This window comes from Mesoplodon densirostris, chromosome X (genome assembly GCF_025265405.1).
Source record: "Mesoplodon densirostris isolate mMesDen1 chromosome X, mMesDen1 primary haplotype, whole genome shotgun sequence".
In the NCBI taxonomy this organism is placed as follows: Eukaryota; Metazoa; Chordata; class Mammalia; order Artiodactyla; family Ziphiidae; genus Mesoplodon; species Mesoplodon densirostris.
Window position 1 is genome coordinate 49,245,193 of NC_082681.1, and position 16,363 is coordinate 49,261,555.

Below are 16,363 nucleotides of genomic sequence, written 5' to 3' on the forward strand. Positions count from 1 at the left end.
TTGGTAGCATGTTGTTCAGTCTCCATGTATTCGTTCTTTTCCCATTTTTCTTTCTGTGGTTGATTTCTAGTTCCATAACATTGTGGTAATAAAAGATGCTTGAAGTCATTTCTATCCTCTTAAATGTGTTGAGGTTTGTTTTCTGTCCTAGTATGTGGCCTCTCCTACAGAACGTGCCTTGCACGCTTGAAAAGAATGTGTATTCTGTTTATTGGGGGATGTAGTGTCCTGTAGGTAAAAATTAAGTCCAAGTGGTCTATTGTGTCATTTAGGGCCTCTGTTGCCGTACTGATTTTCTGTCTGGAAGATGTGTCCATTGTTGTCAGTGAGGTGTTAAAGTCTCCTAGTATTAGAGTATTCCTGTTAATTTCTCCCTTTATGTCTGTAAGTATTTGTTTTATATATTTAGGTGCTCCTATATTGGGTGTATATATGCTAACAAGTGTAATATCCTCTTCTTTATTGATCCCTTTATCATTACATAATGTCCTTCTTTGTCTTTATGGACTTTGTTTTAAGTCTATTTTGTCTGATATGTATATTGCTCACCCCGCTTTCTTGTTTTTTCGATTTGCATGAAATAGCTTTCCATCTCCTCACTTTCAATCTGTCTGTGTCTTGTGCCCTGAAGTGAGTCTCTTATAGGCAGCATATTGTAGGTTCTTGGGTTTATTTTATTTTTTTATCCATTCAGCCACTCTGTCTTTTGATGGGAGCATTTAGTCCACTGATATTTAAAGTAATTATTGATAAGTATGTACTTACTGCCATTTTAAACCCTGTTTTCCAGTTGACTTTGTAGTTCTCTATATCTTTCACTTTTGCCATTTTAATTATGCTACGTCTTGCTGTCACCCTATTTGGGTTCTTCTTGTGTGGGACCCTCTGTGCTTCCTGTACCTGGATATCGGTTTTCTTCTTTAGGTTTGGGAAGTTTTCAGCCATAATTTCTTCAAATACATTTTCTATCCCCCTTTCTCTCTCCTCTTCTTCTGGTACCCCTTTTATGCATATGACTGTGCCCATTATGCATATGATTATGCATATTACGCATGCTTTATATTATCCTATAGATCTCATATGTTTTCTTCACTTTAAAAAAATTTGTCTTTCTGTCTGCTGTTCTCATTTGGTGATTTCCATTATTCTATCTTCCAGATCACTTATTTATTCTTCTGCTTTGGTTAGTCTGCTATTTATTGCTTTTAGTTTGTTTTTTATCTCAGCAATTGAATTGTCCACTTTGATTGATTTCTCTTTACAGTTTCTATTTCCTTGTTGCAGTGATCTGCATTTCTATCAATAATCTTCCTTAATTTCTTTAGCCTTTTCCTTACCTCCTTTCTGAATCTGGGGTCTAGTAAAGTGGTGAGGTCTCCTTCATTATTTGTTCCTTCAGGGGATTTCTCTTGTTCTTTTTATTGGGAATAGTATCTCTGTTTTTCTTTCTACTTAACTTTCTTCGTCTCTGAATTTAGGACAGGCATCTATCTACTGTGTTCTTGAAGGGGTGTTTTTAGGTTGGAGGATCCCTCTGTAGACGGTATGAGTCCAATACTTTTGGTGCAAGGGCTGGTTTTGGTGTGGGTGCTTGCCACGTATTTCCTTAAAGTGTGCTGGCCCTTCTTCCCTTGATAGGGTGTGTGCTTGAAGTTGTGTTGACCAGAGCCTGCACTGGTTCTTGGCTGGGGCCTCCTCTTTGCATTATGGCTGTCACAGCCCTGTTGGGGCTGGGGTCTGATTCCCAGCTGTTGGAGCAGAAGCCCTGAGGGTCAGGTTCAGTCAGGTTCCACTGCCCCTGAGCCCATGCCCTGATGCAAAGGAGGTGACCACTGAAGCTAATGAGGTCCGTGTGGTCACTGCAAACCTATGTGCCTCCAGTGCAGGCATCCATGGCTCTGCCCAGAAGCCGCCCATGGTTGCATCTCTTTCTCTGTTGTGTTCACCCCAGACCTAGTGCTGGGCTGTGGTGTGCAGTAGGCTGGTGCTGGGGGCCGGGGACCTGTGGCTGCAGGAATTGAGGTGGTTGTGCCACTGCCTGGAACCTGGGCTGCCTCTGTGTCAGACCTCTCCCAGGACCTGTCAGCTCCAGATCTGGCACCAAGCTATGGTGTAGAGTGAGCGGGGCCAGTGTGCTCCCACCGTGAAATGAACAACTGCATACTCCTGCCCAGCGCCCATCCAACCGAGATGCAGTGCCCAGCTGCTCTGCCTTTCCATGGCGCCATCTGGCACACGTGCTGGCAAAGTCCACCATGGCCAGACCTGCCCCCACTGTGTGCACACTGATAATGGGCACTGTGGCAGGACCTGCCCCCACTATGTGCAGGCTGACAATGGGCTCCTTGGTTTGGCCCAGACCATACCCCAGGCCCTGCGGTCTGTCTCCACACATCTAGATCAGGTCCTCTCCCTGGACCTGTCTACCTAAGATTCAATGCTCAGCTGCTGTGTGCATCTGTGGCCCCACCACCTTGTGTGTGCTTTGGATTGGGGAGTGCAGCAAGGCAGCAGCGCCAGTGCCTGTCTCTCTCTGCCCTGATTGTTAGAAAGCCAGCATGCATGCACTCCTTGTGAGCAGAATTTAGGCTTTTCCAGCCCCTCCATCTCTCCCAGCGGCCTTTCCAGCAGGCAAGGGGGCTCCCCGGGGCAAGGGTCTGCCTATGTGGACCTTTTCTCCTTTACAGATCTCTCCCAGCGGTGCCAGGACCGTCCTCATGCCTTTAAAATTTTTTTTCTGTCCTTCCTGGATATGTAGAGATATTCCTTGCAGCTTTGGTTGTGTAGGAGATCTTCTGCCAGTTTCCAGTTGGTTTTCTGTGAGAACTGCCTCACATGTAGGGGTATTTTTAATGTGTTTGTGGGGAGAGGTGAGCTCCACATACTTCTACTGCACCATCTTGATACTCCTCCCTATTTGGGAGACTTTGAATTGCATCAACGTGTCCCATATAAAAACAGATACACTAGACTAAAGTAGAATTTCAGAATCCAGTGATAGTTACCAATTGCAAGTGCCTCTCAGTTATTAGAGAGCCCATGATATGGCAGGTTTTTCCAGATTTTGTGGGGGGAAAAAGGTAGAGCATCATGTACATTTTAGATGATCTTTGGACCCAAACAGGCTACATGAATTAGATAATTAAAACATCATCTGGTGATGTGATGAAAATGCAGAATTCATTGATATGACTTAGTCCTCAAAGCCTGCTTCTTTCCTAAAGAAAGCTGGCAGGGCCTCCCTGGTGGCGTAGTGGTTAAGAGTCCGCCTGCCGATGCAGGGGATACGGGTTCGTGCCCCGGTCTGGGAGGATCCCATATGCCGCGGAGCGGCTGGGCCCGTGAGCCATGGCCGCTGGGCCTGCGCATCCGGAGCCTGTGCTCCGCAACGGGAGAGGCCACAACAGTGAGAGGCCCGCATATCGCAAAAAAAAAATAAAATAAATAAAATAAAAAAAGAAAGCTGGCAAATGTCACTCATTTACATCATATGGGAACATGTCAACCAGCAGTAGATGGCAGTGTGATATCGTAACAAGAAAACAATGTGGCTGTTTACGTAAAATCACATATCACAATACTTTCAAAGACTATAGTTAGAATTATTTGGGGATTGTGGCAAAAAAAATAGTTACAATGAGTGGATAATAAGAGCCAAGCTAGGACCACTTCAATTCTCCCTGTCTAATAATTTTTAAAGCCTGGAAACACACTTATTTAATTTTTAAATGGTCTTCACCCGGAAGGGATTTTCAGACTGTACCAGAGAATCATACCATCACAAATGACATAGTTTATGAGCAAAAACCGTGAAAGGGATCCCTGCCTTCTCGCCCCTTATCATCCTTTGGCCTCAAAAGAAGTTTTCACTGTGGATGTAATTTTCTGTTTCAACGCTGAGGTAGTCCCCAAGAATGAGCTCATCACCTAGAGCTGTTAAAATTTACACTGGGCTGGGGGAAGGGAGCACACTGAGTACTCTGACAGGGAGCATTATCTACAATTGTTTCTCTTCTTTCCCATTGCTTGGCACTGACAGTAAAGTCAATTCTAGTTAATTAACGAGCTTCTTAAAGGAACAAAGAAAAACATGTTTCGATTACCATTTCTATAAAAGTACAGCAATATCTGATAAGTTCTCTTGGATAATGGTACCAGATTAAGTCAATTTTACTTTGTGAAAGTAAATTCACTTAGGACCTCTACTTGAGTTGTACATATTTGTGTTTGAACCAAAAGCATTTGAGTATTTATGTTTAATTTAGCAGCATCACAAATGTCTCCTATTCTCCTTTCCCATTTCTCTGTGTTAAACAAAGCCACTAGCACTGACCTCCAAAACGTCCACCCCAAAACAGAAATATAAAAGAAGTAAAAGCTGTTCCCAGTAAACCTTGCCAAACAACATTCAAGAAGAATAGCTTATCAGCCTGCCTCACCTAAACAGACACAGTGCCTGATATACGTGCAGTGCCTAAACGGCCTAGCTCACATAAGCTGTGTTCATACAGGTGTTTATCCATAGCCTTAGCGTCCCTTCCCCAATGTATGTAAGAAAGAGCTGACAGGCACCCACTGGTGTAACTAAATATATTTTTTAATCCTAAAATAGCTCCTGGTAATCATTGCAGGGCAAGAATAAATGATACGACCATTAGTTCTGACAGGAGAATATCTAACCTTTCACAAGAAAATTATAATTAGAACTCCAGGGTTTGCCTTTTGGTGAAAGAAGTTGACCTCAATCACCATTAGTGGATTTCTCCATTACAGAAGCTACAGTTGGGACAGCCATCAGGTCTTGATGGCGGATTCCATCCAGTGATTGTATACAGAAGCTTCCTAATTCCATCTTGAGGTTTCATAATAGGCTCTATTGAAAACACGTGGCTCCATTTTCATACCCTGCATTTACATTTGTCCCATAAATAATTTTCCAAAATTATCTAAGTAACACCAATGTGCCCAAACAGAGTCACTCCAAAAAATCACTACTTCCTTCAATAGGCTTACAACTACAAACAGTCTGTTATCCTTACCAGTATATTAAATTTAACCATGGTGCAAAATTTGGTCTGTTGTATTTTCTTCAGGTTATTTATGTAGCCATGCCACGATGCAGGGTGCCAGCAAAATAATCCCACTGCTTGTATAGCATTAAGTTTGCCTAAGCCAGCAAACACGCAAGTTCACTTCAAATCTCTTTTGGATATACAGACAGATCTTCAGTTTTCCACACAAATCAGCAAAAGAGGTGTTTGTAAAACTGCCATTAAAAAAACCCCCAAAACTCTATTGTATATTCTCCTTTCCCTTTCTCTGTCCTTTCTAGGCAGATGCAAACAAAATATAAGTGCAGTAATATCTAATTCAGATTCTGCTTACTTTTAACTTTTGGAATTCTGTAAAGAGCCATAAAGTCTGCAATATTTCTCTTTAGAGAAATAGAGCCATAAAATCTGCAATATTTATCTTTAGGGTGTTTAAAAATAAAAGAAGGAAACGTTTTCAACTAACGTCTAGCATTTTATACCACCTTTTATATACACATATACTTCACTTATTAAGGATAAGTTTATATTTATACCTTAAAATGAATCCAACGGCCTTAACTGGCTTCAGCTACGATTAGTTCTAATTACTGGTAGTACTGGAAATTATTTAAATGGCACTTTAAAGAGGTCCTCTATGATCTCATCTTTTCAGTAACTGTGGATGCCTTTCCGCTTAGTCTGAATAAGGAAGACTGAATTATTCTTAATTTTCTTTGGAGGCTCTTGTGGGTGATCCAAACACAAAGTCTGGAGCCAGGGTGCCTAGGAGTAAACCCTGGTTTGGCACCTATAGGTTCAGTTACCACTTAGGCAAGTGACTTAACACATCTGTGCTTCCACTTTCTCATCTGTGAAAACTGGAATAATAATCATAGTACCTAGTTGATAGAATTGCCACTATTAAAGGAGTTGACGTTTTAACGTGCCTGACACATAGTAATCATTATATACATTTTTTTTCAAATTAACAGCTAAAATTCACTTATTGAGTTTGCTTTAATTTCTCTTAGACTTGCATGAAATTATGGCAACAAATCTTACCTGTACCCACCGCTTAGGTTTTTGAAGTAGACTCTAAAATATGGCAATGTTTATGGATTTAGGGAGGACCTAGTCCATTGCTATGTGTTAATTTATGTGTTAAATTTCACGTGTTATTAGGGAAAAAGTTAGCACACGAACGAAGCACATTAGCACAATAAAAAGGGGTTGGGGCAGGTGAAGCCAGCTTGTGTTCTGAGGAAGAACGTCTGGAGGCACCACCATCAACGGGAAGCCCAGGAATGTGGGCAATCTCAGATCTCCAGCTCTCATGAAGAGAACGGCCTCCTGAAACACGCAGCCGGGAGAACCCTACTGTCACTATGCTACACTCAGGAGGCTGACCCAGCTTTTGAGCACCGTGGGCTCCTAAGGCTATGGTCACGTGGATGCGGCCATCACGTGGCAGGCCCAGACAGTTATGTGGCAGGCCCAGACCTACTGGCCATGTCAGCACCATGAGCCCTTAAACCCTGAGCTCATGTAGTCTCTCTGGACCTATTGCCACTATGATCATGTGGTAGATCCAGCTTTTCAAGTCGCTAGAGCATGGCAGACTCCTAAACCCTGCCCATCATGTGGATTCATCCTGTCATGTGGCCCTCACGAGCTAGTGGCATGTGGAATCCTCAGCCCTCCAAGTCACAAAGGTGACCTGCTTCTGAGAGTCGTATGGATGCTATGGTTGGTCACATATCCCCCTTGCTCACATATCAGGCTCAGCCATCTCTATCTCGTGAAGATTGCTGCCTACCAGAATCTTCAGATCCCTGAGTCAACAGGGATGTGGCCTCTACCGTCACATGGCAGGCAAAGCACCTGCTGTCATGTGAACACCGCACCTACCCTTCGGCTGTTGGTCGTGTATATTCTATGGTCATGGGACATGCTGTGGTCTCCTGAGGCTCAGTTCTCTCGGTTACAGTTCACGATTGAGGGCACCTGAATCCTGAGGTCACATGCATCCTTCTACTCTGTGGCCTCTGCCAGCCAAGCCCCTGGAAGTCAGGTAGGGACCCACAGCGGTGCGTTACGTTCTCCATAGTGTTCTCCATAGTGGCTGTATAATTTTACATTCTAAGATTCTTAGAACTATTCTTAGTTCTATTCTAGCCACTATGGAGAACTATGGGGACCTGGAGGAAGGAAGGGAGGGGAAGGTAGCCCTGCAGCATGGGTTTGAAATACTGGCCCCTGTGGCACTGGAGAACGGAATCTGGGTAGTCTGGGTGGGAGCTCTCCACGGGAAGGAGAGGAAGGTTGGGAGGGAAGGAATATTAAAGTGAAGGTATTGAGCGAGATTAGGAGACAGTGCCTTTCACACAGTACGATGACAGATACTCAGTGCTCAACAGGGAAGTGGACCAAAAACCCTTAAAATCAGAAGCAGAGGTGTGCAAATGGGGCTGCTGGATGGGCCAGAACACACTGATCTCTGTTTTTGGTATTAGCGTTTTAGCTCAAAGGAAGCATTGCAACCTTGAACTATCAACCACCTCTTCTCTATTTTTGGTTTTGGACAGGGCCATCAGAGAATGTTTCCCAAAGTTGTTATGCCTGGTAAGTGCCTACGAAAATCATTGTCTCTTACTAATGTCGGTGACCTCTGCACCTGCCCTCAAGCCCTTTGGTTCTTGCCTAGAGTACATGTTGGCATCAGACCCTTAACCATTTTGGGGCACATGGACTCCTGAAAATGACATGGATATACTTTCTGGAAAAATACCCATAAATACACACACACACACACACACACACAAATTGCATATAACATTAGAGACTTCCAAGACCTCATGATGAAGACATCTACTGTAAGCTTTCCCATGGAATTTCCACCGCCCTTTCACACCTGACCTCTGACCCTCACCCTACTTGACCAAACTTTTTTCCCAGTCATCAAGGGCCACTCCCCTGGTCTCCACTCCTGTTTTCCTCTTCCTTTCTCCAGGATGGCCAGGAGTTACCCTCACCAATTATCATTGACGTTGACATTCCCTACATAATAAAGCCCTGCAAGGTGATGAAGAGGCTCAAACAACATTTGGTGAGTTGCAGGAGAGCCACAGATCCCTTATCAGCCACACAATCTCAAATGCCTTTTGATTCCAGGAATGCTATATAGGCTCTGTGACACTGAAGAGTCTAGTCCTGCAATTCCTGCAGCAGTAAGTACCCTTGGGAATCTGAGCAAGGGGAGGAGGGCTAGGAGAGTTGAGGAGACCTAAGCACAGGTCTGCTCATCGGACTTCTCAAGTCTCATTTGAGGTCCAGACCACAGAGATCGACTGTCCTCATTACTCTCCCTCAGGTATTACTTGATCCATGAGTGTGGAGACCAACCGCATATCCATTGTGCTTATCTTGAGGAGGCCTGCTCCTCCCTGACAATTCCCTTCCACTCTGAGGACCCAGCCCCGTGAGTATCACAGGCCAGACTCTGCTCCTGGGTCGTGTGGCTCCCCAGCAGACACAGGCCAGCTCCTGCACACACCCACCACCCACTCTTCCTTTTTGTCTCCTAGAAGCAGCTTGTGCAAGTACTTCAAGGACAGCAGGAATATAAAGAACCTCAAGGACCCCCGTGAGTGTGCGATGGGAAGACTGGGTGGGAAAGGGCAGTGAAGGGGTCAATCATAGGGCCCAGGGCGTGGCAGCGCCTGACCTTTGTTCGCTTCCCCTCTCTTCACAGACCTACGGGTCCAGCTGCTGAAGCACACAAAACGTGTCATTGTGCACACCCTCTGTGTGTTGCCCAAGACTCAGCATGACTTCAGCTCCTTCGGGTGGACATGTGGTTCCAGACAGTGAGCGCCTGCGTCCTCCCTCGGGCGGGACCAAGAAGCCACAGGTGGGTAGGAGGTGGAGGTGGTGACTGGGTGCCTGGGCTCTTCCCTTTCAGGAGATGATGCTCTGTTTCTCCGTCAGCGGGGTGTTCAAGAAAGGTGGGTGTGTGTAGACCCCCACCCCAGATGCCCCACTGCTGCCTTCCCCTGGCCAGGCTCACGCACAGAACCACCCAGCTTCCTGGACCCCTTCCCTTCCCTTCCATTTACTTCCCTTCCTTTCCTTCCCCTCCCCTCCCCTCCCTTCCCCTTCCTCCTGTGTTCTCTAGCCCTCAGTCTTCCCACAGACACCCCAGGTCTGAGGTGTGTCCACGCCTGTCTGCCCTGCACACCCTGGGTGTTGGGGACACAGGCTGTGGAGTTTGGTGGCTCTCGTTCCAGATCCTTGCTCTTAGAACTTGGGCCATTGCTTAACCTCTCAGTTTCTTCATTTGCGCAATGGGGTAGTAGTATCCACCTCTTGGGCGGCTGTGAAAAATGCATCCCGTGAACTTGTGCAGTGGTTGTCAGGGACCCTGTCACTGGGCGCAGACTGCTCCTATAGTTGCCCTCCCCACTCCCGACACCCTGGAACCGTGAACAGCTGCCCTCTCAGCATGAGTGTCCAGTCATACCCTGACTGGGCAACACCATGTGAGCGTGTAGAGCACGTGCAGCTCTAAGGGGTACTGTTGTTTGTTTGCTGTTGAAGTGGAAGGAAGTTCTCAGGACTGTGTGCGTGCCTTCACCCGGACCTTCATCACTACCCCTGCCAGCTACTGCAGGTGAGAGCCCTTTTGTGGGTGGGGATGCACATCCCCGCCTGGGCTCAGGGGCATGGGAATGTGGTGGTGCAGACCTTAGGTTTACTCAGTATTGTGGAAAGCCAGCAGGGAGATCCCAGGAGCAGTCTAGCCTAGTGGTTAAGAAGAGCATGGGCTCTGAAATCGGCCTATGGGTTCTCTCCTTGACACAACACTCACTCACTGTGTGATCTTGGTCAAGTCACATGACCTCTGTGTGACTCAGTGTCTTCTTCCGAGAATGGGGATCAGAGCATCCAGCCCTTGGGCTGTGGTAAAGGGTAAATGTGAAATTGCCCGTGGGTTGGGGATAAACCTATTAATCGAGTGAAGGTGGTAGACAGTCTCTCCAAAGGTGGGCTCTGTGGGGAGGGGCAGAGGTACTAGTTATGGAACCTGGGAGACAGACACAGCAGGGGTATGGAAGGAATGTAGTTGCTGAGTGGCAGTGGGAGCAGGATCGTTGTTTGGAGTGTGCGGTGGTCCATCTGTCCAGTTGTCTGAGTGCCCGTTTATCCTCCAGTCTATGCATTTTGAAAGACGAACTGTTTGTGAGGGACGCCAGCCCCAGTGAGACTCAGAGTGTGTTCTCCATCCCAATGCCTACACCCTCCTCCCTCTCCCAGGAGCAGCAGTAGATGGTGCAGGCTTTCTCCACCCTGTCTGGGATGAAACTTGAGTGGTCTCAGAAGTGAGTGCTGGGTGTATATGGGAATGAGTTTGGGTTGGAACGGTAGGGGAGTGAATCATGGAAACTCGAAAGCAATTTGGAAAAATAGCTTTTTGAATATTTTGCTTCCGAAAATAAAAGTGAGCCCATGAAAAAGGTATCATACTAGTATATGTGTAAAGGGTTTTCAAGATAGTATAATGCTCAGTGATATTATCTTGTATATGGAAAATCCAGGACAATCCACACGCACACCAACCAACCAACAAAAAAACAAAACACCCTACTACAACTGATAACCAAGTTCACCAAAGTTACAGGATACAAGACCGATATACAAAACTTATTTGTATTTCCATGTACTTGCAATGAACAACCGAAAATGAAATTAAGAAAGCAAGCCCAGCTACCATGGCATCAAAATAGTACAACGCTTTGAAACAAATGTAACAAAAGAAGTGCAAATCTCATATTCCAGAGTCTGTAAAACGCTGTTGAAAAAAATAAAGCAGACCTAAGTAAATGGAAAGACACCCCATTTTCATGGGTTGGAAGGCAATATTATTATGATAGCAGTACTACCCAGAGCAAACTAGGTTCAGCGCAGTCCCTATCAGAATCCTTCTTTGCAACAGTTGACAAGGTTATCCTAAACTTCATTTGGAAGTGCACCAAAACAATCTCGAAAGAGAAGAACAAAGTTAGAAGACTCACACGTCCCAATTTCAAAACTTGCTACAAAGCCACAGTAATAAAGACTACGTGGTACTGGCCTGTGGACAGTGTATGAATCAGTGGACTAGAACTGAGAGTCCACAGATAAACCCTCACATTTATGGTCAACTGATGATCAACCAGACAGAGTGCTGAAAAAATCTGATGGGAAAATAATATTGATTTCAAAAAATGGTGCTGGGACAAGTGGGTATCTGTGTGCAAACCAAAGAATTTTGACCCCTGACTCCCACACCGTGTACGAACCTAGCCTGAAAATGGATCAAAGATCTAAAAGTAAGAGCTAAGACTATAAAAATCTGGGAAGGAAACACAGGTGTAAGTCTTCACGAATTAGGCAATCATTTCTTACATATGACACCAAAAGCACAAGCAACCAAAGAAAAAAACTAGATAAATTGTTGACTTCATCAAAATTAAAACCTCTTGAGCATCAAAGCACAGTATCAAAAAGGTGAAAAGCCCACCAACAGAATGGGAGGAAATATTTGCATATCACATATCTGGCAAGAATATGTGAAGAACCCTTGTAACTCAACAATAAAAAGGCAAACACCCCAATGTTTTTAAACTGGGGAAAGGCTCTGAATGGACATTTCTCCAAAGAAGACATATAAATGGCCAGGAAGGAAATGAGAAACTTCTCAACATCGTTAGTCATCAAGGAAATGCAAATTGAAACCACAGTGAGTTACCAGGTCACACCCACTAAGGTGGCTTTAATTAGTGAAACGAATGATAACAAGCGTTGGTGAGGATGTGGAGACATTGGAATTCTCATGTGTTATGATGGGAATATAAAAGGGTGCAGTGGTTTGGGAAAACATTTTGGCACTTCTCCAAAATGTTAAACACGGAGTTACCATAAGACCCAGTAATCCCACTCCTAAGTATCCTACCAGGAGAAATGAAAACATGTGTACACTCTAAAACTTGTTCAGGAACGTTCATAGCAGCATTATTGATAATAGACGAAAAGTGGAAACAACCCAAATGTCCTGTAGCTGATGAATGGATGAATAAATCTTGGTACATCCATAAAGTAGAATATTATTCAGTCATAAAAAAGAATACTGTTCTGATACACGTCATGACATGGATGAACCTTGAAAACATGATGCTAAGTGAAAGAAGCCAGTCACAAAAAGTCAAATATTGTATGAAATGTCCAGAATCGGCAAATCCACAGGGACCAAAAGCAGATTAGTGGTTGCCAGGGTCTGGGGGACGGGGAGGAATAGGGAGTGATCACGAATGGTTAAGGAGCTTCTTTTTGAGGTGGTAAAATGACTCTGGAATTAGTTGTGGTGGTTGCACAATCATGTGAATGTACGAAAAAGCACTGATTTGTATACTTTAAAGTGGTGTGTGCATTACATCTCAATAAAAGATGCTGGGAGACTTGTACTTTAGAATTTTTCATTTGTTATTTTCTTGAACATCTTTCTTAATCAGTATATATTGAATTCCCTTGTTCTTTAGCCCAGCTCTACTTTTCTGTTTTGAATTCTAGTGGGCATGAATGCTAGTGATAGATGGTTTGCTTTTCACTGGGTCTTTCTTCGTCATTACACATAGTGTTCATACTGGTACATGTGTCCCAGCAAGAAAGTGGCATACATTTAGCGGTGGCATTGCATGGTCAGCGTGACTGTACTGTGGTACTAATGGAGATCACCTGTTGTTCTCCCACTGCAGGTGCCTTCAGGACAACGAATGGAACTGCACCAGAGCTGGTCAGGTCTGCAGTATGCTCAAGGTGAGGTCTGGGAATCAAGTGGGGTAAAGATGAACATTTCTGGGCCTTCAGGGGGGCCAAGAAGGTGGAGGTCAGTGTCCTGGGAATGGAACTTGGGGAGCGGGCTCTTCTGACATTCCGACCCCTTCTCTCCAGACCGAGGACAAGATCCCAGAGGAGGCCTTCAAAGAAATCCCCTAAAAGGAGCCCTTGGATGCCATCCTTGTCTTCATCCACATCATCTTTTATCTCCAGCCGCAGGCCACGTCCATGCCTGGGGTTGGAGGCCTGGCTGACCAAGAATCCAAAGTTACGTTGTAGGCCAGGTAACATAGCCACTTGAAGGGTCGGCTGTCCTGTGTCTTTTCCCCACTCACGATTGCTGTTTGGTTTCATAATAAAGAGTGCTGTTGCAAGCTGTATGTCGTGTGTCCTCCATTGCTCTTCCCTGCCCCAATCACGAGCCAGTAGGTCCAGGCCTGAACGTCCCTGCCTTCCTCCCCGAGGACGAGGCACCTTCTAACACAAATAAGTGGGGTTTTTATACAATTTTTTTCCATTTATAAAACATGAAGTTTCTGCACAAAAATGGGATAGCAATGGGACTTAAAGTGCATGCGTCAAAACTCCTTTATGTCCCAGCTAGATGGGTTTACATATATCATGCATCAAGTAGGGAAATTTAAAAATACTTTTAGACAATTGAAAATGGAAACACAGCATACCAAAACCTGTGTGACACAGCAAAAGCAATGATCAGAGGAAAATCTATTAGTCGTTAAGTAAACGCAAATCAAAGCCACAATAGTATGCCACTTCACACCTACTACATTGCCTGTAGCTTTTTTTTAAAAAAGAAACATAACAAGAAGAGCTTTGGTGAGGATGTGGAGAAATTGGAACTTCTGTACATTGTTGGTGGGGATAAAATGGTTTCGCTGCTGTGGAAAACAGTTTGTTGGTTCCTCACAAAATTAAACACAGAAGTACCATATGACCCAGCTACTGCACTCCTAGCTGTATACCTGAAAGAAATGAAAGAGGTGCCAAAACAAATTATTGTACGTGAATGCACACAGCAGCATTACTCATTATATTCAAAAGGTTGAAACAACCCATCTGTCCATCAAGGCATGAGTGGGTAAACAAATTGTAGTACATACACACATTGGGATATGTATTTTTGCAAAGATTGAAATCCTTGTCATACGTGCTCGCAGAAGTTGTCCTTCTATTTCATCAGTGGTCAGATAGTGACTTGACAGAGATTTCCTGAAGGGCCTGGAGCCAAAAAGGAAAGGAAAACAATATTGTCTAGTCTTTGCAGATTGGCTTCTGATCTGGGACACTCCACCGATGCTTAGCCAGGCTGCCTCCAACTCTGCCTTAGCCTTCACCTCCAGCTTTTGAGGAGCCCAAAGGTCAGCCACATGTGCAAGCTTGGCTTCCTGTCAGACCTTTGCTGAGCCTGTGTCCTACCCTGTACATATGCATTGCACTCTGGAATCTCTGCTATGCCCTTCAAAACTCTTATTCCCCCAAGAATTTTCCTCATCACCCTCACCCTTCCCAGGCTTCGGGGGCTCTCTGCTGCTTGCCTTATCTTCTTTCCCTTGCCCCAGGCAGCTATGGGTACGATACGTTTTTAGATGTTTTTGAGAGACACAACCGAGAAAGCCACTCCATGCCTGGGAGGGGCCGTGGGAAACAAAACTCATCCTCTGTGCCATACCCTCAGGGGTCCTCCATAGAGGGCAGAAGGCACAATCACAGTTTTGGGGGAGAACAAGGTCCATATTATGACCCCTGGGACCAGCAAGAAGCACCGTGAATGTGGCTGCCAGTCTCATGGGAGAAGCAAGAGGGAAGAGATATGGGAACATATGTATATATATATAACTGATTCACTTTGTTATAAAGCAGAAACTAACACACCATTGTAAAGCAAGCAATTATACTCCATTAAAGATATTTTTTAAAAAAGGAAACAGATTGGGTTTAAGTGGTAGGTTGCAAAATGCAAGACAGAATATTCCTGACACCGCATGATACAATGTGAAAAAAAAAAAAAACTCAGGGTATAAAACTGTATATTACAGTATGGTCCCTCAGAAGAAGATATTAATGAATGCTTATGGGTTTTTTTTGTTGTTTTTCTTGCGCTACGTGAGCCTTTCACTGTTGTGGCCTCTCCCATTGTGGAGCACAGGCTCCAGACGCGCAGACTCAGTGTCCATGGCTCACGGGCCCCGCCGATCCGCAGCATGTGGGATCTTGCCGGGCTAAGGCACGAACCCATGTCCCCCGCATCAGCAGGCGGAATCTCAACCACTGCACCAACAGGGAAGCCCTATTTTTTTTTATGTGTAATAATTAACATTAAGAAGTGAAGCCAAAGGAACGCGTGAGAGTGTCAACTATGTTTATAAATGTGTGATTGGAATGCACAATAGTTATTCATTCAGATCTACGCTTTGCTTGTACAAAAGGATGTTTGTGTCTGGGTCAGCATCTTCCCAGGTGCTTAGGGTGAAGCACTATACCTGTTGGCTCCTTACGCAGCATAACAAGGACAATTTATCATTGATAAGCAGATATGAGTATCTCCTCGCTGATTAATAAGCTGCAACACTTTACATGACTCACCCAACTTTTCCTGATGCCCGGTTCCTTACATGTAAAAATCAGGGGTTAGGGATAACCGCCAGCTTAATTAACATATTGAACACGTACCACTCTGCCCAAAGATTCCCAGTTAATGTCCTCTTCTTCCTCTGGTCCCATGCAAACTTTGATCTGATTTCCTTTTCTATATATTAGCTTTTCCTGCTCTAGAATTTCGTATAAATGGAATCACACATCCTGTACTCCTTTGTGTCTGGCTTCTTGAACTTAGCTTTTTTTTTTCTTGAGATCCACCCGGGTTCTTGCCTTTTTATTGCTGGGTAATATACCATTGTATTGATTTGTTTACCTTTCATGTTGTTTTAATGAAGTTTCAGGAGGAAGTGAAACTCCACCCTTGTGTCCAATCAGCCATCTTCCTGGTCAGTGTTCTCTTCTTATACAATGGATACAATTTCAACCTTTACCACTCCTTTATCTCTCTAGGGAAATTCTCTCTTTAGGTCTTTTCCAGGCTTTTCTCTTTTTCCTTTTCCCTCAGTGCCAATCACTCCATGTGTTGTGTTTGCTCTGTCCCTTCCACGCTTACCCTGGGTTGTGACCGTCTCCTGAAGAGAAGACTTCACTGTCGAGTCAGCCCTGGGCTCCTGGGTGCTTGGCTTTAACCCATACCTGGCTCTGGGCTCGTCAGTGGTTTAGCCTTCCTCCCTGACCCTACCACTGGTGGCCCCTGCCTTACCACTCATTCCCTCCCTCCCTCGCTCCCTCCCTCCCTCGCTCCCTCCCTTCCTTCTTTCCTTCCTTGAAGGAGAGCATTCTCCGTTTATTACATGGGAATTCTTATTTCATACTTTCGAGCACAGTTATGTATTTAT

At 44.7% G+C, this 16,363-nt stretch overlaps 1 pseudogene; it reads left to right on the forward strand.

Moving 5' to 3' along the window:
* The window catches only part of LOC132481949 (nuclear RNA export factor 2-like), a 39,529-nt pseudogene extending 26,436 nt beyond the window's left edge, over positions 1 to 13,093 (forward strand).
* The last annotated feature ends 3,270 nt before the right edge of the window (positions 13,094 to 16,363 follow it).